Below are 22,854 nucleotides of genomic sequence, written 5' to 3' on the forward strand. Positions count from 1 at the left end.
CACATGTTCTCATATTCAACTGATTGCATACACAAATCACCACATGTTCTCAAACTCAACTTATCACAGATACACGTCACTAATGGAGTGTCTTTTTTAAACTGACAGTCAGACGTCTCAGGTGCTCCTGATTGCCTGGACTGCATTTTGCATGCTACACTTGCTGCAGCTCACAGAATTGCACTCAAATAATTATCGTGCCAACAAGTTCTCCTCAAAGACCTGCTACTCAAAGAATTATTTCTTTAATAATTGCTGCTACATGTTGTGACTCCGACATCCTGAGATTGCTCAACTCAGCCATTCAGTGTTCCTGTAACCAAACAATGAGTGGAAAAGATAAACTCTGTGTTTTAACTTTATTAGTTTATAATACACAATAGCTATACCACCCTCAATGGAATTAGCATCTGGAAGTGGAATATGGCTGGGGGAAAAATACATACGCAATATTCCAATTTGTAGAGGTTTGGTGCCATTTGGAGAGATTTCAGGGGACATTTGGCCCACCGCTGGGAAAACACATATAAAATTTTATTGCTCTGTTCAATCCACTCCAACCTTTTATTCAAATACAAAACAAATTATATAAATATATCCTGTATATGGAGTGAGACTCCATGTGATCAGAGGATGTTGTCATTTTGGTAAAAAAAGTGCTCTCTATTTCAAGCTTTCAACCATGTCTGTACTGTATATAATTTTGGAGATAATGAGATTTATTTAAGACTGGGGATTCTTACAAAAATCCCTGTATTTTAAGTGGGATCTAAGGGGTTAACATATTTAATCTAAATACGTGAGTCATTTTGATTGAAATACTTTTCTGATTAACTACATTGGTTTAAACATTTGGACACTGTTGCCAATGATTATACAGTATATCATAGATGAATTACTTTAGAAAATAAGTTTGACCCTTGACTTATTGATTTGTGATATTTGATTTTTATGGATGTGCTGTACTAGAATGTTGCATACATAGATAACACAGTCTGATTACTCCACAGGTAGTTACAACTAACTGCTGTGATATCAATGTTTTTAATGAAGAATATAAAATGCTGTAATTGAATACTTTTCTATTAATATGGCTGTCTGGTTCAAGTCCCTGATCAGGGAACGGACCTAAATTGCTTTTCTAAAGTTCCCATAAAACAGGAGTAAATTAATAATTTCATATCTCCTGGCACCGCATTAGGTTTTATTCCGATTTTAGACAGAATGTGTTGTACTGGTTGTTCAAATTGGGCCAAAACAGTGTGTGTGTGTTGGGGGTGGTTAAATTAGGGGCTTCTTAAGGGACCATACATTTGATGGGGATAATACTATACTCTAAGTACGTTTATCAAACAAACACTGTATTGCTTGCAGTATGTTAGTATTAGCATACCAATTACACTAACATAGCTAGCTAGTACTAGCAAATTAATGTCAGGAGCCAAACTAGACACAAAGCTTTTTGGAATGTATTTGTAGTTGCCAAGATTCTGTAAATGTCAGGAGGCAGCACTGGCGGAGGCCCCCTCACTTGATTGGGGCTGAATTGCTGGAGTAATTGATAATAGGGAACCGCGTGTGGAATGCGGAGCCATGGGCGGGGTAATTGCTGTTCTGCCGCAGCAGGGGGTAGGCGCAGATGAAGGGAATTGGTAATTAGCAGGGAGCTTAGGTGTATATAAGACTGGGGAATAGGGTTCGTAGAGAGATGGCTATAGGGATGAATCGGGTTTCTGGGTGCAGATGATTTTTTGGGGGATTGTTTGTTTGTTTTTCTTTTGAGTGTTTGGCTACTTTTTGTGGGCAAAGTAATGCTTACCAAAGCAATGCCCCAGTTAAAGTGACAGTGTTGATTGAAGTGTCAGTGTCATGAAGCATTTGACACCTGCCTTTCTTGCGGTCAATAAATATCTCTGTCATTGCTCTTCACAGCAGTAATAGATTGAAGTAGGTGAAACACTGTCACCTGACGTTTTATGGTAAAATTCAGTTCTTCAATATTAATGCTATTGCCATGTATTCTCAAAACCCTCTCCAACTGGACCAATTTATAAAGCATGGGCATAATGAGATGACAATCATTATTAAAGTTTAATGAAAATGTGTTGTGTTTCATGATCTTAATGCAGTTACATTGACCAATGCCTCATCTCTTGTCTGCATGCCTGGTAAAGGATAGCAGATTGCCACATTAAGTTCTAGTGATTTGAAAAATAATTTGTACCATTAGCCATATTAGAGTATTATTCAGTGTTTCTCCGGCTCTTTATAGCATTATTTAAAAGGTGTTATATATATATAGTGTGTGCGTGTGTGTGTTTGTGTCTCTGTCCACAGCTAATCTCGCATACTACTGGGCCAATCAGCCTAATATTTGTTGTGCATGCTGACAGCAGGCCAAGGACCTGAATTCTCGAATATTTTGCAAATCGGTCACCAACAAATATGTTATTAGATTTAATTTCCATCATTGTTATCCATTGAAATAGATTGAGTGCTAACTCCTAACCAGCCGCTAGGGGCCGCAAGTGATCAACAACTGCTTCCGTTTGGAATGCCTGGCGGAGATCTGCACTCTACTGAGTGCACTCTTGTAGTTAAATAATGTAACAACAAAAATAAACAAAATTGATGCTAATTGCACAACAAGAAATAACTTCTTTGTTGATACAATCCTTGTTTTCATATAATTAATGACTAGAGGTTTTTGCCTAACAACAGTCCAAATAGAACTACCAACCAGAGTTTTGCTTGACAACATTTAAAAAATATGGTCATGGAAGATTATTTCAATAGGCTCAATGCACAAAACAACTTCCACATTCGAGTAAACAGGCTTGCTTACTTCTGGTCTAAGTGGAAGCTAACAAAGTTAATGGAAGAGGGATGGCAGAGTCATCCGTTTTCTCTTGCAGTTTACTTGAGCTCCCCAAATGAACCGTAAACAATGTTTACCTGATTTAGAACAAAAAAGTTAATTAGAAAAGGGCTTTAAATTCAATGTGTCATCATACCTGTGTGATTATGAAGCTGGCTAAATGTGTTTTAACATGAATTAGCAACACTCCAGTTTGCGACAAGCACTGTCCATCAGGGTCAAGCAATAGAAGGCAAAGTGTAAACATTTGTACCATATATAAAAATATGTGAAATATCGGCAACGCTCTGTGTCTAGAAAAAATGTCCTGGTTATCCTCCGGGGGATATTTCTGTGCTGGCATATGTCCTACATCGGCCAGCGCTTGCATTAGCTGATAAGGGGGCATGTATCGACTACCTATAGGGATTAATGGAACTTGTCTTTACTGAGATCATATTGTAGAAGTGTCTCACCTTCTGTATTTAAGGTTAATATGAGAGAGCATGGTCCCTATCAGCCTTTCTAACAATCCGTACATATTCACAGCAGTAACCCAAGTCGCAGGAAGCAAAATAGCCGTTGGTAAAGCTGTTGTGAGGCGATTGCTTCACAGCTGCATTTCATCATTACGATTAAGGAATGCTCATGTTCCAAGTCTGAAAGTTGATACTGTAAAAGAAGCCGTATTACTATAACTAAATGTATTTGTATGAAGTTGATTTTTGTTAATTTAGGCAGGTTAATATGTGTATTTTTTCAGAACATGCATTGTAATAGGTAACAGAAGTGTAAGTGTTTGTACATTCGCATTTTTATTTTTTTTCTCCCATTGCTTTATTGCTTGGCTTTCCTGACTTCCAGTTTGCTGTTAAAATTAACCTATCAAATTAAACATGCACGTAACCAAAATATCAATTCTGTGCAATTGGCTGCCCATTTTCTACATGTGATTCCTTTTCATCTCGAGTCTCTCCCCTGAGTGTGGGATTCGTCCTGCTCGTTTTATACATCAGTAAGCATATAAGCGCACACTTGCAGTTATTTATTTCCTGTTCTCACAGAAATAATATGGGACCCACAGCCAATTCAGTGGAAATATGTCCTAATGCATTGGAAAGAAATCCCAGCTTTCCCCAGCACTATCATTGCAAATACTCCAAACTGATGCGATAAAGATTTCAGAATAAACAAATGGGAGGAGAAACATGCTGCTGAGATCCTCTAGAGCTCATGGTAGCTTTTCTGAAAGTTCCCTAAAATAGTGTAGCTTGGACTCACTGTGGTACACCTTTGAAATGGCCATTAAGAGGCACACATGGTGTGCCATTGCTCGAAAAGAAGACTGCGATGTCATTAACTGCCTTGTACTATTCTTTGTGTGAAAGTGCAAATGACCTTGTGCATCACTGCTAAAAAATGTATTCAATCCATCATGACATGGGGAGTGCTTTTTTGGGTAACAGTGATTATAGCACCAAGCAAGAAAGTGAAAAGCGTGCAGGAAAGGCCAGAGATGATGAGGAGAAACCTTTCCTAATAACTATGCTATGTAAAACGCTGCATTCAAAATACATCTTCATTTTAATGCGTGCTGATGGTCTGAATTCCAAAAAGGCTGGTTCACGCTTCAATCCTTTCTTATGCGGCAAAAATGAAGAATATTGAGGATAAAACAATTCTGCCCTTGAGATTATCACCTACTGAGGGACTGATCCTCGTATCTTTCCTACACCGGTGATAGAAATTTACATCCTGTCGTAATTGCTGTCTTTCATGCTTGCCCTAGCGTATCTGAAACATGAAAGCACCGCATCTGTGTAAAGTAAAATCACAGATCAAGATATGAATGCACCCAGGCCAAGAGCAGGGAAAAGCAAGACTATGTGACGTATGGTGACAGCATCAAAGCCCTGGGCTTTGAAGCGCCGATTGCACAGACCATAACCAATGCTAAATCATTGATGAATGAAGTGGCTAATGAACAGCTTCATTTGCCTTAATTGAGAACCGCCATTACGACAAGCGTGGACAGTGAATGTGGACAGTGATCAAAGATGAACAAGGATGTGATTTCTGTCCTCATTAACACCGACGATGGATTAGCTGCTTACCGTTGGGTGTCGGAGAGAGCATCTCCACTGGGCTTTGGCGCAAAATGCGTTAGCATATCTTTGAAATGGGAAGGCAGCTCTTCCGTCAATGGGCAGACCTATCTGTGATGTCAGGGATTTATCAGTATCCACCTCTTAAAAACCCATTATCTAACTAATCAGATGCGAAAATCATGTGAGAGACTCTTATACTGATTGAATTAAATAAATCGCTAATTTCCCTTAAGATGAAATTGATTGAATTAATTTTGCCAAAATTCTGTTAAAACCACAGTTGTCCACTGGATCCCTACGAGCTGCTTTGCACTTTGCATAGCTGCTTTGATTGCCATTAGTATGTGTGTGTGTGAGAATGGGTAAATGAGAGGCATTCATTTTAAAGCGCTTTGTGCAGTTGTTGTTGGAAAATGATCTATATAAATGTAGTCCATTTACCATAATTTTGCCCTATTTGTTCCACCCAGCATTGCAAGGTAAATGTGTGCTTCCATTTGGAATATCCCACCTCCCACCCACATTAACATTTAAGGGAAAACTTTAAGAACAATAAAGAATGGAGACTCCACTTATCTCTCTTTCAATATCTGTCTCCTTTGAGACCCACAAGATGGAAAGCACAAAGCAGCCAGGCAAAGAGCAGTCACTTCATGAGTCATTTTTTTTTCTATGTGGCATCTAAACATGAATATAATCCTGATACAAACAAAAAAAATAAATAATTTAAAGAAAAAAATGAAGCAAACAGAAGAAAATTACATGTATTTTGTCGGTTGTACAGGCAATTGATGAAAAAGGGCAGGAACAGTTTAATCCACCATAAGGCTCAGCAGGGATCTCCAGAGAGATATACTGCTCTCACATCTAGTCTGTGTCAACTGTCCCTAGTTAGACATCCTCACCACTGGACTGCCTGTATAGCCGGTACCAGCAGTGCAGACAAACGACAGGAGCACACCAAAGCACACATAAAACACACAATGCTGGCAAGCCGATGAGATGAGGAGGTAAGAAGCTCTTTGTAAAGGAGAGAACAATTTGTCACATTGAAATAAGAAAAAAAAAAAGGAAATAAAAAAATAATAATTCTAGACTCCAGTAAAAAAAAAAAAAAAAAAAAAAAATCCCAGAGCTCCCTGAATAAAAGCGTAGTACCAGAACAAAGCCGCTTTTATCGTTTTTTTGGGTTTTTTTGTGGACCAAAACGTCCACACCAAAGATGACACATGAAATGAATTTTACATATTTTCAGGAGGGGGGGAGGAAATAATGATGATAAAATAATCCAATAACACATTCTACCATTGAGGATGGCTCTGTGTCTACAAGTCTACCTTACTGACTTTTCTCATGTCTAAGGCCATGTCTTTTCACCTAGGCCAATATTAAGAGCTAATTTTCTTACCTGGCTGAGGGTTTTACTTGGCCTTATCAGCATCAGAGTAAGGAGTAAGGCAGACACCACAATGGACAGATTACTGAAAATTTCAGATGTTACCAATCATGTCATTGGAAATGATCTCAACCTCTAAAAACTGTTAGGCTTACAGATGTTTTCTTTGACAGATTATTCTTGCAGATTTTTTTTTAACCTTCCCAAATTAAAATGAGTGGATTAGCGTAAATCAGGTGCGTCAACATTAATTGTGCCGGGAATACCCCAAAACCACCAGTCACGGCCGCCCTCCATGCTGGAGTGACACCTGTGATCTAAATCCTGTTGAATAAGTTGAAAGTTTTAAGATTGAAAGTCATTTATTAGTGTCTGCTTTATATCTTTTCACAATTTATTGCACAAAAGTGGTGGTAGAAAAGACAGCATCAATATATTTTCTTAATTATGAAGGATGCCTCTAAAGTGGTACTCCATGAATCACTGCCATCTACTCTATGCCTGGATATGCACTCACATTTTACCCTGCGTGGTTGTCCTGCCAATTTCTTCACACAAATGTCATATAAATTAATTTCCATAATGCACAAAGAACAGCATGAACAGATTTTAAAAACTAATGTTTATACTTTTTTCCTCAGAAATCTAGAGTCTGTTAAACATAACTTATCATTTGTAGGCACGTTGTGTTCCTAATTTAATTTAATTTAAATGTGGATAATTTTGGGGAAAAAAGGGCAAATTCTAATATAATTATTCGAGAGGCCAACATTAAAAATGGAATACCTGTGCATACAACACTTTCCTACTGTAGCATAAAAAGTTAAAACACATTGCCACAAATAGAGCAGAGATATATGACTGCTTTTTATTGGCTGGATAGGTACACTGTAGGGATATTGTCTACTTAACTATTTCACTGGAGTAGTTTCTGTTTGCCTTCCTTCCTCTGCTTATCAGCATAAATTAAATGAAAATTTCCCCATGCCTCGTTCATTTGTGAGACATTAATTAATTTGTCTTAGCATCCCGTACCTCCCTGCTTTGTCACTTTCCCTGTTGTCTTTTGTCACCCCCTTCCCCCTGCTGCAGTGATAAAAGCAGAACATGCAGTTTCGACATGCATGCTCCATGTTCTTCTCTGTGCCAGAATCTGAGAACGCTGGCATCACATGAGACACATTTGTTACCAGCAATGGAGGAAGCATCGACAGCCCTTCTGTCCAGAATAACTCTTTCACACATGGTTTCAATGATCTGGCAGTGGTTTTCCATGTTCACACACAGGTCTCTTAGACAGAAAAAATCCATATCAAGTCTGTTCACACCTTCCAAAACAATGCAGGACAAATGTTAACATTATGTCTGTCTGTCTTTGAAACAGCCAGATATATCACATAATAATAGTTTTGGCAGAGATTTTAATCCTGGCAACACAACACCATTGAAGAGTGATAGCCTGCCTTTAAGATACCTTATGGTAATATCTTTAGCCAATTTTTTCCATGCAAGAAATGTTAGATAAACAAAGAAAGCATGGTTTAAAAGATAAGTAAATATATGTAGAGTTGATTTTGGTAAAATGAAAAAAAAAAAAAGATTGTTATTCAAGATAAATAGCTAGCTATGTCTGCTGCTGTGGCGCGAGTCATTATTTCTACATTTGGGTAAAAAAAGGCAGCTTAAAACTAGAAGATCCTGACAAAGATGTTTACTGGTATTGTACAGCCGGAGTGCACACAAGTGATTCCTGAGACAATGATGGCAATTGTGAAATGGTGTTCTTACAAAACACAAAGCCATGTCGAGCAAGGACAGTGACCCTGTTTGTTCCATTACTAAAATAAATGTTAAGATTTCCCTCACAAATTCGCTCAATGCAGCTACAATATCGTGTAGAATGTCTCCTATTTGTGCAAAAATTGTTTAGGGCAGATTCAGCTAAGAATAAAATCATAAGTGAAAGAACGTTGTAACCTTTTGAGTGCTTTATCTGGAAATGTTGCTGCTTTTGTTTACAGTAAAGCTATGGTGAAAGATATAATAATCTTATTTATGATGTCCTCACCCAGCAAATTGGAGGAACGAACGTCTTTCATAGAAAATCGACCCCGGCTCCTGTTCAAACTTGACTCCAATTCTGAAAATTGCTGGAACATTTACAGGTTGAGATGCATGTGTGAAAGGGGGTTCTGTCACACATCATTACATCATCTTGATAACTAAAGCTTCATGTATATTTCTAATTGAAGACCTTGTTGAAAATCTGCTTTAGCTTCTTGTACCCTCATACACGTAAATATGTGTGACACAAAACCTCTTAATCCTATCCAATAATTATATTGAGTACATACAGTATGCTTTGGTTTTTGACCGTTATTTTATCATGTGGAGTGTGATTCCTAGATTCTCCATTTGCAAGTACAGCTTCAGAATTCAAATGTTCTCATTTACTAGAACCTCTAGAGCAGCAAATGGCGAGGGTCACCTGTAATTGTGTCATTTTCTCTCTCAGGCTCATTAAAAAAAAGCCAGACACTCTACAGCCAGAGTAAAACATAAAACATAGGCAAAACTGTCCTGCCTCTGAGCTTATCATGTTGCCGGGACAAGCTCAATTAAGGAAGCTGATGATGTTGAATGTCTTGCAGAAGACAGTTCCATAACACAGTACAGAAAAATATTTTGCATTTGATTAAATAACAGAACTGGTAACCTTGACTCGAGTGATTAGTAACACCATAATATATAAAACAGTGGTTCATCAAAGGCAACAAAAAACAAATAAGGAAGTTATGAAATTAAGGGGGGACAGCTTGGTGGAACCACAAACTCCACACAACGCAACTAAACGGCTTCCGATCAGAAACTTCATTAAATTTGCTTTTCCACTTATTTCTTTTCTCCTCCAGTGCAATGAGTATCGCTCACGCATGTTGAGGGGAATGTTTCCAGGAACATTTACTCTCGCATACGTTGATTTTCTGAGTGTAGGAGTCCAATAGGAAATTACTTTGGTGGCTGAAGGAGGCCTGTGTCCAATTTTGTTTTCTAAATCAATGCAGTCCCCGAAAATGTTTGTAGAACATGAGAATTGGCAGATAAGTTTACAGCCGTGAATCACATGTGAAATCATCTCCTGTGTGACTGCACAGGCCTCGATGTCCACGGTCACGGCTGGCCGAGTCTGCTTCATGAGTGACAGACTGAATTTCAGATTACAGTGTATTCGTTTCAGCCTGTCCGTATCTTAAAATCTGTTTAGTCCCCTGCTCCGTTGCTGCCTCTGTGGACACACAGCACCAGTCAGACGGCATCAATCGAAAGACTAAATAAAGGACTGAGCATATGGAATCAGGAGGAGCCCTGGCTTGACCACTCGAGTGAGCTGCCAGTTGGCCGCCGGATGAGAAGTGTTGAGCTTGATCAGGCAGTGGTGGGAGAACTGCCACTTGGCTGAAGATCACAGCAGTCGGTGGGGACATGACTGGATTCACGCAAAGCATGGAGAATTCTCTTGGACTGGTCACTCGCAACTCGCACTGAGCTGTTCTGCGAGGCCACTGGGCCTCAAACCATTCTTCAGCGCTTGACCAAACTGATCAGTGGATCTGTGTGCAGTCATGTGTCACTGTGAAACAGCTCATCAGTGTTTGTGATACTGAAATCGATGGCTCTATTGGCAAAGGCAGTTTGGGAAATTTTAAAAGGAAGAACTATTTGTAATCATCAATTTAACATGTTTGTAAAACACTCCATGTAATCACTCACATTGCCTTTAAAAGGATGAGTAGTAGAACAAACATTTATTTAAAATTACATTAATAAAAACACTTGCAGAGAAGTATTAACAATTTATATGTAGAAATAAACTTGCTGTATATATTATGATGTTTTTTGCAGACGGAAAAATTGCTGGTTATCCTTATTTGTGTGTTTTTTTTTTTTTTTTTCAGAGACTTTGGGGTTATAAATATGGAGATAAAACCTAATTTAGAGGTTATTATACAAATATTTAACATTTTTATATTGATCCAATAGTTTAATCTCAAATACTGCTTACTGAGTTCAAGTTTTCTTCTTGTTCTTGCAATAAATTAGTTACTCTGAGCTCTATAATGACGGGCATATTTTTTTATTTTTGGCTCTGCTCCAAAATTTTGTATTTGAATATTCACATGGTTAAAGTGTAGATGCTCAGCGTTTGTCACAGGGCATTTGTATGCATTTTGGGGTTACCATGCATTTTTTATACAAAATTTTGCGCACCCTCTTTGGACATTCGACTGTTCCTTTTCCTTTTTCCTCCACAATTTTCTCTTGCCATCACTCTGGTACAGTGTCAATCTTAGTTTTGTGTGTCCACAAGACCTCTTTCTAGAACTCTGCTGGCTATTTTAGGTACTTCTACCAGGCCGTTCACTATTACTGAGCTCAACAGTGCTCTCTCTCTTCTTAATGACGTTCCAGTTTATTTTGGTAAGCCTAAGATTTGGCCTACATCTGACTGTTTTGTTTATTTTGCAGCCGCATAATGGCTTCCTTGACTTTCATTGGCACAACTCTGGTCCTCAGGAGGACAAATAACAGCTAAAAACAGACTCCAAAGGCAATCAAAAGCCTAGACTAAAGACTAGATACTGAAAGCTCTTATGCCTGCACCAAGGAAGCAATGAGATGAACACACCTGACTAACCAGAAACACCTGTGAAGCCATTTGTCCCAAACATTATGATGCGCACAATTGGGGGGACTATGTATAAAAAGTGCTGCAATTTGTGCATGGTGAAACCAAGCTGTATTTCTACACTGTAATGTAAATCTGCACATTATCCACATGTAAATTGTTTTATTACAAATCTAAAATTGTGGAGTACATAGTCATATCAAGAAAAAAAAACATTTATTTGTCCCAAACATTATGGAACTCACTGTATTCACTTGATAATGCTTTCATAAACTGTTCTAACGTTGATAGAAATTTGTTGTAATATCCTTCAATTTATACCTCATTTCTGATTTCCTTATTGTAAGTTTTGTAGCTGAGGTTAATGAATGAGCCACTCCGACTTAAAAAGAAACTGTCTTTAATGGAAATTGCTGCGGTTACAGTCACATTCGACAGAGCAGAGGTTCACAACACATCTACTCAGACATGCCATGTTTTGTTCCATGGACTCAAATGATCTTTTTAGTAAAAAGAAACATTCTTTACCAGTCAGCATTCAATAGTATCTCTCTCACTCTCTCTTGCTCTCATTCTGTCTCTCTCTCTCTCTGCATCCTTGCCATTATTTGTAGATCCATATTTTTAAGCATTAGTCAGATTTGACATTTGCAACAACAGTTTCCTGAAAATGTGTGATTGTTATTTTTGCTAATTATTCCATCCTACTGAACAAAAAGCAACATCCTCAGAGTGAGGGACATTAATTCATTGATTCCTGGTTTATCGAAATAGCTACATGACAAAGACATGCAAATTAAAGTAAAATGTATCTACTAATTTATGGGTTGTTTCCAAAGAAATATGACATTCTCTGAACATGCTTGGTGGGATTGCATAATTAAAGGAACCAATGACACAAGCAAGAGCTCTGAGTGACACTTTCCAAATCCAGTCATTAAGGAGAGGAGAGTTCTTGGGGCGTCAGCAGCATGTCTTTGAAGTGAAATTTGTTCACAATAAAGACTCTCCTGAATTAATCTGTTAAGTAGAGGCAGTAGTATTAAATTATCTCTATACAGATGGGTCTCCTCTATTTTATGCCAAGTCAATCCATCTTTTGGGACAATATTCCAAGAAAAATAACACTTAACACTTAACTGTCACTTTAATTCCTGTATTTCTTTCTACTGTGGAATGTTACTACAAAGAGTGACATCTCCGAGATATTGCCATTTTTCTTAGTTATAGAGCATTTAAGCTATTTAGCTACACATTTAATGGCAAATTAAAACTGACCCATAATATATGTTTAGAGAATGTTCTCATTCTAAAGGAACAATTGGAACAAATTCAAAAAAAAATGTCTTAATTGTTTGAACTCGATTTTGTGCACATCCCGCAAAATTACATCTTGTGAGAAACATATGATTTGTACATCATTTATCCTGGTTTTCCACTACATCAGTAAACTATGGAAATTGGCAGCACACCCTGTACAATGTGTACAGCTCTTAATTGAAATGGGGTAATTTGACTATTAACAAATGCTGTTGCATCACACCCACTGATAATATATTCAGTATAACCCGCCCTGTTTCCAGGTGTGCTACACTCTTTATACCGTGCTTTGCCCCACTATGGTCCCGAAAATGACAACAATCTCAAGCCATGCCCAATGAGCCATGTGCCACTCCACTGACTGCGCCCATGCACCGTGCAACACAGATTTTGGAAAATAGAGCCCAAAAATCTCAAATGTGCAATGTCATAGTTTGGACCGAGAGATGCTGCAATATTTCCAGACATCTTTTTGATTTAACTGAACATTTAGGAGTAATGTCATTCTGTCTGGCAAATGAGGCATGAAGCCTTTTCATTATAGGGATGAGGCTGAATTTTAAATTGAATGACAACACATGATTGACACACAAGATCACGATTTGACATTTAAGATTTTTTTCAGCAAGGTTTGATGATTGACAACTGACAACTGAGCTTTGGCAATGTCTGAAAATGATTTCTGTAGTAAATGAAACCGAAATGCTGTATATGGGAGCTCTGTCAGTTCCATATCCTCCATGGTCTCAAATGAGCATTGGACTTGAAGAGTCTTTGACGAAGCTACGCTAAACTACTTCAAACTATATTTTCTTAACCTTATTTGTTGCTGATAACTGTCAATACAACTGCCACTGTTCCACCTTGTGATGCCAGTAGTGGTGGAAGGATGAGCAGAGAGGGCTGATTCTACTCTTGTAGCTCTCAGCTCTGCCGCTTCCCTGCCATAGCCAGGGAGTGCTACAGGACCCTGGACAGCATCAAGGCCTTCAGGACCTTGGACAGCAGGAGCCTCTCACACATGCATGCTCACCAGGGGCTGATCAGCAATAAGTTCAGGTGTTGCCCACTGGCTTCATTAGGCCTGTTAAAAAGGCGCAGTCTCCAGAGCCTTGTGAGGAGACTGGAACAGAATTAATGGCTAATAGGAGGTATGTGTGCCGCAGCCCTCTAGACCCTGGGTAAAAATCTTAAACTCCGTGAGAGAACATTTATTTTGTACTGCCAAAGCTTGGGATATTTGTTTTCGTATGGCCTGTGTGTCTTGCTGAATTGGCATTCTGCACAGCGTCTCCACAAGACTCACTACACCACACCCAGAGTGCTGCAGCTGAGACATGCGGCTCATTCCAATGGCTTATTTTATCGGTCCTTGTCTCCTCGGTCTTTGCCTGACCCGGAAATCGATCAAAGTTCACCATCTTAAAGGACATTCCAGCCCGTTAAACACTTTTTGAAGGAGTGAGGAACTGTAATGCTTCCAGATGATACTTAAGCAAGGAAAAACGAATGCATCCTTTGCAAAAATATTTTTTTTCGGAATGCGTGGTGTATAAAAGATCAAACTGTGGATTCACCTTTCCCCATCTGCCACGTCTGTAATTGACGTGACCTTAAAACTGAAGCTTGACTGGACAAGGATGTTTCATTTGAATTCCATGTGCCATTCCACGTTTCCTTGATTCCTCCAACCTCACATCCTTTCCTTGCACCGTCTGATGGGTGGAGCTAAGGAACAAGGAAAGGATGCAAGGAGGTATGAATAAGCGATTGGAATGAGCCAATGCACTCCTCCAAAAAGACTGAGTGCCTGTTCTGCTATAGGTTATGTTTAATCATTAGGTTATAAATGTGCTTCAACATCTAAGCCATTCCAACAAATTATTTAAGTTATGTCAAAATTATATTTACTTATTCCAAATTAATGATACTGAATCCAAGCCATTGTCTGCATTATTGTAGTGTTATGACAAAAATAAACCAAACCCTTTGTCTAAAAATGCTTGGTTCCCAACAAAAACTCAAGGGATAAATAAATCTACGAAAATCCATTTGATGAGCATGATTTTCATCATTCTTTGTCACCAGAAACTTTGAATGGGAAGAATGCTTTATGAACTGTTTGTGTGGGATAGCGTGGTAGACTTCTCACATAGATTTATAATGTTTGCCAAAACTGCGGTGCCTTCATTACGGAGAGTTTGTTTTTTACTCTCTGCTGCTACCTCTGGTGACTCACAAAAAGAAAAGAAAACCCTTTTAAAACCGAGGATAGAAGCTCCCTGGGGCCTCAATTCCAGTACATGGGCACGTACTGTAGTTTTTATTATGATCCCAGGCTGTTCAAGCAATAATTCTGCAAAGCCCTTAAATGATAGCCCTTTTCCCTCTGTGGAAAGGGAGGAGAATGCAGGTCTGGTATTGATCCCAATGCTAAGGTATGAGTCGGCTGACTGCCCATCGATCGAGCATCTTTGCTGCACACCATTCAGCACACAGGGATTGGGAAAGAAGCTCTCCCTCAATATCACTGTCATTGAATAACGAAATGGAGCAGCTCCACGAATTGAATGATTAATTACACTAATAATCCAAACTACAGAAGAACCTTCAATAACAAAACTTTCAAAAGTTACAGGTTACAGAACATTTGTAAAATGCTGTTTTTTTTACAGGTGGTCTGTGTGCTTGGGTGCGTGATTTTTAAACAATTACCAGCATTTAATCATGTTGTTATGGGGGGGTGGGGGGGAAGTTAATTGAACATGAGTATTTGTCCCAGTTGTGTCACTTACCAGGAATGAAAAAATGTGTAATATTACTTTGAATATGATTAATGATGAAGCCTATCCAGGAAAGGTATTGCGCAATTTTTATTGTTTTCTCAAATTTCCACCCTCACATTTCCATCATAACACAATTTTCTGTAAACACATTTTAAACTTTTAATGGCACCAAGCCAAAAATAATATTTTTCTACCATGCACAAAAACAGAGTTGCTGCCTGGAACATTTAATTAATTTGTATTTTTTTTAAAGAAGATTTTGAATGCCAGACTTGTCAGAACTACTGCTAATGCACGTTTTGCAGGCTGGAACAGCTGGTTGTTGGGGCCTGAGGGACTAATGTCTTCTCTTGTCACAGACTTCACACCCAGGAAGCTGACACTTCCTAATGCATTTATTCAAATATACCATCACTAACACAGAGCAGTCTGTTACCAACACAGGAATTGGCAGGCCACTAAACTTTTTTGAGTGTTGCTGTTGGATTGTGAGGTTTGTGTTTTATGTATTCAAGATGCAATCTCTAAGCACATCATTTAAGGTGAGAACATCAATCTTTATTTTTGTAAAAGCTGTACCAGTAAGAAATTCAATCTGCTAAACAATAGGAGGTGATGGCTTTATGTTGAGATGAGTCTGACAGGCCATGTCCACATATGCGGTAGCTCAACTTAAGCCACAGTGATAATACTGGTCATTCTGATTGATCAGGTTAAATAATATGTCATGGTCATCTTGGAACTTTGAGTTTTCCAGGAACACCTTCAATGTATGTAGGCTCACACTACACCTCAGCTTCAGTTTTCACATCTGAACTAACCTTTTTGTATGATCTACTACAAAAAGTGTCCGGCCACACACAGGGACGAGTGCAGACGCCAATGAGTGAACAATAGATTTCACTACATGCTTTGTCAGGTTCGCTCACAGTTTATTAAGAACATTGGATACAGTCCACAGCAAGTGCCGTATCTGCCACAGGACTAAAGGAATTAAGACTGTGACTTAATCAAATTTGACAGAAGCATGCATCTGGCTATTGTTGAAATACTAAATGCATGCAAACATAGGTAGTGAGATAAAAAGTTAACAACTGAAGTCACTTAACAGGGTGCTGGGCCCCCATATGGATGGTACTGGTGATTCATCTCAGTCTTAATTTTAATCAGTTTTCCATAACCTCCTTATGTAGTTTGCAATATAGCACAATAAGCACACTGTGAATGTGGGACTTCTATTCTTCATGGCATGCATAGCTATTTCTGACATAATGTGGCTTAAAAGGGTAAATAATCCCTCATAAGCATGAAAAGCAGCTAATTAAAAATTAACAGCTTGTTAAAATTGTTGGATTGAAATTGTGGTTGCAACAAAAATAAGCATACACAATATTCCTCAGGGACCGAGTTTTGGAACACATCAGGGTGTCATTCTATATGCTTTCTTTCAGTCTTGGAACTTGGAGGAACTTGGCAGAAGCCTTTAAGAGGCAGACATCATGCTGGTGGAGTGATGCAATAGCACAAATTTTAAATGTCTTCCAAGTACACAAATCCACACAAATCCAAACACGAGTGTAAGACTGAAGTGGTCCAAATGCCTGATTTGTCTATTAGCAGTCACCCAGGATCCTGGTAATTGATTATGCCACAGTAACAGCATGAATCGTGGCACAGCACTGGAACATGTCAAACACCAGTGCTAATTAATGTACACACGGTGAGAGGTTGTGCTGAATATTTAAAGCAAACAATGTTGCGTTGGCTTGTCCTCCCTTGGTTGTTTAAGCATTTCAATCGATTCCTTATTGTGAAACTTTTCTTTTTTTTTAAAGAATACACAGAAGACTAAAAAAGAAACTTGAGTTTGCATCTCATTTGTCTATGTTGCCTTCATCAAGAAGTGTGCAGAAATTTCTGTCACAGAAGTATAAAAACACACGTCTGTCTACTGCCTTTACTGTCATCATAACTGTGTGACACGTTGTTCCCTCTGAAACCTGTATCTTTATTGTTCTCCTCTCTACCTGCCATAGAGTTCTGAATTGGGAGGGAAAGAAATGTTGACAGCTAAGGTGGGAGGAGATGTGGTCTCTACTATATTCCTTAAGTTTTGAGATTAAATGTACATTTACTATGGTTTTGTTTAGAAAATAAGCCCCATATGTCAGTACATGTATAGATGATTGCCAGTCACATTGAAGGCAATGCCTATGAACTTCTAACAGAACTACATTATTTCCTACAAGTACATAAAAACACTACCTTATCAGATGCAACCAAGTACAGTTTTTTGCTGCCACGCTAAGGAAGTTGGAGTTGCTGCTGCTGTTGCTGTTGCTCAGGGAAAAATTGCTGCTGCTGCTGTTCCAGAAGAGTGAATTCCTGCTGTTCAAGAATAGCTGCTGTTGCTGCTCAAAGAAGAATTGCATTGCTGCCAAAGAATTGCTACTGCTGATGCCTGAAGAATTGCTGCTGCTGCTGCTGTTCAAAGAGAATTGCCTGGTGTTGCTGCTGCTACACTGCTCAATCAATTGCTGCTGTGCTGCTCCAAGAAGAAATACTGCTCAAAGAATATCTGCTGCTGAAAGATTCACTGCTGCTCAGAGAACCACTTTTAGAGTCGCTGCTGCCCTATCAAGCAGTGCTGCTCTATCAATTGCTGCTGTTCTAACAGTCCCTGCTGCTGAAACAATGCCTGGTCTAGAATTTCAAAATCCATAAGATGAATCTTGTTACCATTAAGGGACAGAGAGGGATTTTCCCACTTTTCCTCTGTTAGGTGGATAGCTAATTTGGTCACTTTCTTGCTGATGGAGACTTTTTTTTTTGCCCTCTGGAGCAAATTGTCTTTATAGTTTGCTCCATTGTTAGCTGTTTTGGAGGATTTTATAAAGGTTTCTGAAGTTTGGCCAATCAAAATTATATCTGCCATCAAAATGGAGTATAATGCTCTGTTCATGTTAACAAAAAAAGGCATGCATTCTCAAGGCTTACGAGCTTATGTAGCCTATTGTAAAGTGTGCTGCAGTCTGAAGGACAAGAGGGAGGGGGCCCCCAAATAAATGTATGCTTGGGGCCACCAAAAGATCAGGGTCAGCCCTATGTTGTAGTTCACAATGTGGAAAACCAGCCCCTGACTGACAAAACAATTCCCATCACTACTATATACCCACATGCAATTTCTAGGGCTTCTGCGTCTCTATGAAGCTGCACACATTCAATCAGCCTATGCCAACAATGACCTAATATTGATATTTACTAATTTCTCAATTTCTGTAGATATTTCCATAAGGCATTGAAGGCATTTTCCTTTCTCAAGGGTACACTGCTTTAGTCCCACCTGGAATTTGAACCTAAAATCTCCTAGTTATCCTGCATGCTCTCTTCCCACACCATCCTTTTTTCTGCACCTTCTACTGCTTCTGAATACAAATGAAGAATTTATGAATGCATTATATGTGCAGCTTGGTGAGTGGTTATGCATGCATTTTTCACTTCCGTATTTTGATAGGCCCTCGTATTTACTGAAAACTGGATGGGAAAAAACAAGTGCTCATTCTCGGGAGGAGGTTGCTGTTCGGGAGGACACCCATTAACCTCTTCTTTTGTCAAACCGTCTGGTGCTTTTGTGAGAAGGCATCCAGGGACTTGGCATCCAGCTCGTTTCATCTAGACCAAAGCAAGGCCGACTGCTCCCCATTCAGAGAATATGTATATTATTAAAAGGATGTAATATGGCAGATGATGAATGAATCTCACATTGATTCATTGCGGAGGGGCTCGGTTTGGCCCAGCGCTCTCTCACGTTTTTGTCTTAATTCCTCTACAGCTCAGTGCACAGCGGGGCATGATAAGGTTGCTAATTCTTCTTCTTTCTAAATGTAAACTCTCTTGCTGTTGCATTACCCAAGGCCTATTTTTCAGTGCAAATAATAATGGCAAAAGCGATTTGGCCCAGTTAATAAAATATGACTAAATGGGTGCTTCACAGCCCAGACGGTCCAAGACACAAGATCCTTTCCTGGATTACTTCACGAGGACTCGCCTGAAATTAGAAGCAGGGTGACCGACATTTCAACATCAGGGGGCGTCGTCTTCAGAGTTAACCGAAAAGAAAAAGTACAGGGACCACACCAGTCCTGGCTTTCATACACACACCCAACAATTAGATCATGTAAAATTGATTGATCATGAACAACTGGGTATCCCTGTTTGCCAGTCCTCCGGTGAAACTCATCTGCTATATCTCATTAAGAGAGTGATATTTAGGGATAGGAAAGCCACAGACAAATGAAAGGTAGATCCTTACCCGACAACAGGATTTTTAAAAATACAGTGGGTGTGGGGGGGGGGGGGAGGGAATGCATTCTTTTATTCTATTCTCTTTACACGAAAAGAGACTTCTGTGGTTTCTTGTTTAGAAAGCATGTTTCTGTTTAGGACAATTGGTTTGCGTTAGATTAATGTAAACATTAAATTATTAGGCCCGGTATACATAGAGGACCAGGTATTGCTGGAGACGGGAATCTAATAGTTTTTTAGCTCCTAACCTGTATACCTTATCCTAAAACTACTGCCCTTAAAACAACCAGTTAATTAATTCAAGAGAGGTACACCAAACTGCTTTTGCAAGATCAAAAATAGCCTTTTATTTAAGATTTACAGCTGTTTGCCGTGATGGATGTCACACATTAACTATACCCACTTCCTGTTTGTGATGTCACTTCCTCAGCTCATCCACTTACCACCTGTCTCTATCCCTGACACACATGATTATAAAATTCTTTGCATTTTATATGTGTTTGATTTTTATATATTTGACTTATTGCAAGCAATTTAAATTTGTAATCAGGGATGGAGTATTGTTTATATGAAACCATTTACTCTTTTGAATTCAGTTCCTTATCCCAGTTTAGTGAAATTTAAAAAATTATGTTTTTGGCTGGACCGCAACAGCGGGGCCAGCCCTACAAACGCGAATGTCTGTGACTGAGTGAGTGACTGACTGAGTGAGTGAGTGATGAAGTTACACCATTGATCGACAACGGCCGGATCACGTGTGTTAGGTCCAGCCATATACTAGGTTTTAACCTGGTCTTGTTTTCTATAATTCTACAATTACAACATGTTATCAGATTCCTGAAGGACAGCATTCAACCCTGTGTTGAAATGCAATGACACAGTAACCAACATGGTACTAATAGTCAGTTGTACTGCAAAATGATACTGTATGAGCTGTGGCTGCTAAATGAAAATTATATTTTGTTTTGCTGTATGGGGACATTTTGAATGATTTCAGATGAATATTCTTTTCAACTGGATAAGTAGCATATAGGTTAAATAACTCAGAGACGTTATTATTAGTTTTTTTTAAAAATTTAGCTTTTCATCTGTACAAATTGTATAATGAATGTTTTAAGATGGGGATTAAAGAGTCTTCTAGTGGATTAGCAAGGGTGATGAACCTCAGTGTCAGTCGTACATACTGAAAATATAATGTGACCTTCAGAATCCCTTACAGTGTGAAAACAAGGGGGCTGTGAACAGTTCTCTGCAACATTGATTAAATGCTTTCCTGAAAACAGGCTGCATCTTCACTTGGGTCTTCTCTTTTGAATGATGCACATAGGTGAACATGTGACATTATCAGAAAAAAAACTGTCTGCTTTGTCATCTCAAAACGATGTGCCTATTAGGAGCTGATGGGAAAAAAGGAATTGCTTCTGAGTGCAGCTGGGAGACATTAAGACAGTGCTGCATTGAGGAGAGTACACAGCTATTTTTTTTCCCCCATAAGCCTGGGTAACATCAAAAAAAAAAAAAAAAAAGGAATTCTGATCGTATTGCATTTCACTGCCATGTCTCTGCAGAGACAGCTCTGTGCTAGATTTCTCTAAATGCCAAATCCTTGGGACAACCTTTTTAATCAACAAATTTGGCAAATATCAGGCTTTTGGCATTGACATTATACTCTCCTTTTTACTCTCCATCATTTCCTGACATGGGATAAGCTGTTTTTGGCGTTTTGTGGTTTTTATTTTTTGGGGATTTTTATTTTTTGTCACTGTACAGAGAAGGAATAAAGCACAGAAACCATAAAAAGTAGAGGATTTCTGTAGTCATTAACACAGCACCCAGTTCTGACCTGAGGAACTAACATGCTTTTTAATCAGCTTTTAGCAATTATTCTAGACTTATTAATGGGTGGTCCATTCTGGGTTGCAGTACATAAAATTAGTTTGTCCTGACAAACTACCCCAGTGATTTATTAGTAAAATTATGTTTTTGTTACGACTACATTTATTTTAACTAATACCAATGGCTACTGGTTATTCTGAACATTCTCGCATGTGTTAATGAGCTATTCTAAGCTAATAAACTGCATATGTATTTGAAAAACTTTCCATTTGCTTGCTGCATATAAACAAATCCATTAAACAACTATTGTGCCTACCTACCTCAGCTAGTTTATGCTTACTAAAAAATAAAAAAATCACCGACCTGGTTAATTATGTAAGAAGTAAGATTATCTGTCAATCTTTATTTTATTTAGCCTCATTTTACAAACAGATTGACATGCATCACTTTACAAGAACCATCTCCCAGAGGAAATTAAAATTCAAGGTTGGATGTGTATAGCAGTGTAGCATAGTCATTTGCTGTGGCAGCCTGTACCTTCTAATGAGAAACAAATCTCTACGGTTATTCTGCGTCAGAACATGCATGCTTGAGCCAAGTTCTTATACCCCCCCCCCCCCCCCCATAACATATCAAAAATATCCCGCATTCAGAGTTTGTATCTTAATTAGAAATGAGCCAATATCATTTTGAGCTTTCAATTTTTGCATGAAGTCTTTCATTTTTCCAGCTAACAGCATTATGTCTTTTGTAGCAATCTAGAAAAATGATAATGGATCATTCCTGACTGTGATACTACTATGACGGATGTTTTTTTTCTGATGACACTGGTTCTGAATTCTGAATGAGACTGGTTCATCTATCTGAACTCAATCTGATGCTGACACCAATTCTGAATGAGGGAGGCTTGCCTAAATCAAGATTTGTTGGTTGTGTGCCTAAAAGATAATTTCCTGTTTTGTATTGTACATATTTACATGAAATATTTGCTAATTTTCCATTATCTTACTTATGTATAACAACAAGGTAATTATACCTAATTATAACTCAGAGAAAACACATAGACACACACAAGAATGCAAAATTAAAACATTCATGACCAGTGATATTTTACCCAAATAATATTACTATTTGGGTGTTTGCAACATTGTATGGGATTTTATTTCTACTTTTGTCTGTAGTCTGTGTCCTCAGGATATTTTTACTGCAGCACTGCGACTTCAAGAATGCTCTCGGCAATAAATGTGCTTTATTTTTTATGTTTATCCAGTGTATTGCAGATTTAAATAAAAACCATTCCTCGCACACAAAGTATTGTTTTAATCGAAACCAGACAGAAAATCAAACTGAATCATGGAGTTGGAGAACCATTAACCCCCAACAATAAACACTGATTATAAATGTTCCTGCAAATTTTGTCTGTAATCTAAAAATGTTTAATCCAAGGAGTTTTAAGGTACAAAAGGAACACAAAAGAGGTTATGATGTCATGAGCTGGCTAGCTGTTCATTTATTTCTGTACCAACACATGAGCTTACAGCATCGTTTTCATATTACCA

This window comes from Anguilla anguilla, chromosome 9 (assembly GCF_013347855.1).
Source record: "Anguilla anguilla isolate fAngAng1 chromosome 9, fAngAng1.pri, whole genome shotgun sequence".
Classification (NCBI taxonomy): domain Eukaryota; kingdom Metazoa; phylum Chordata; class Actinopteri; order Anguilliformes; family Anguillidae; genus Anguilla; species Anguilla anguilla.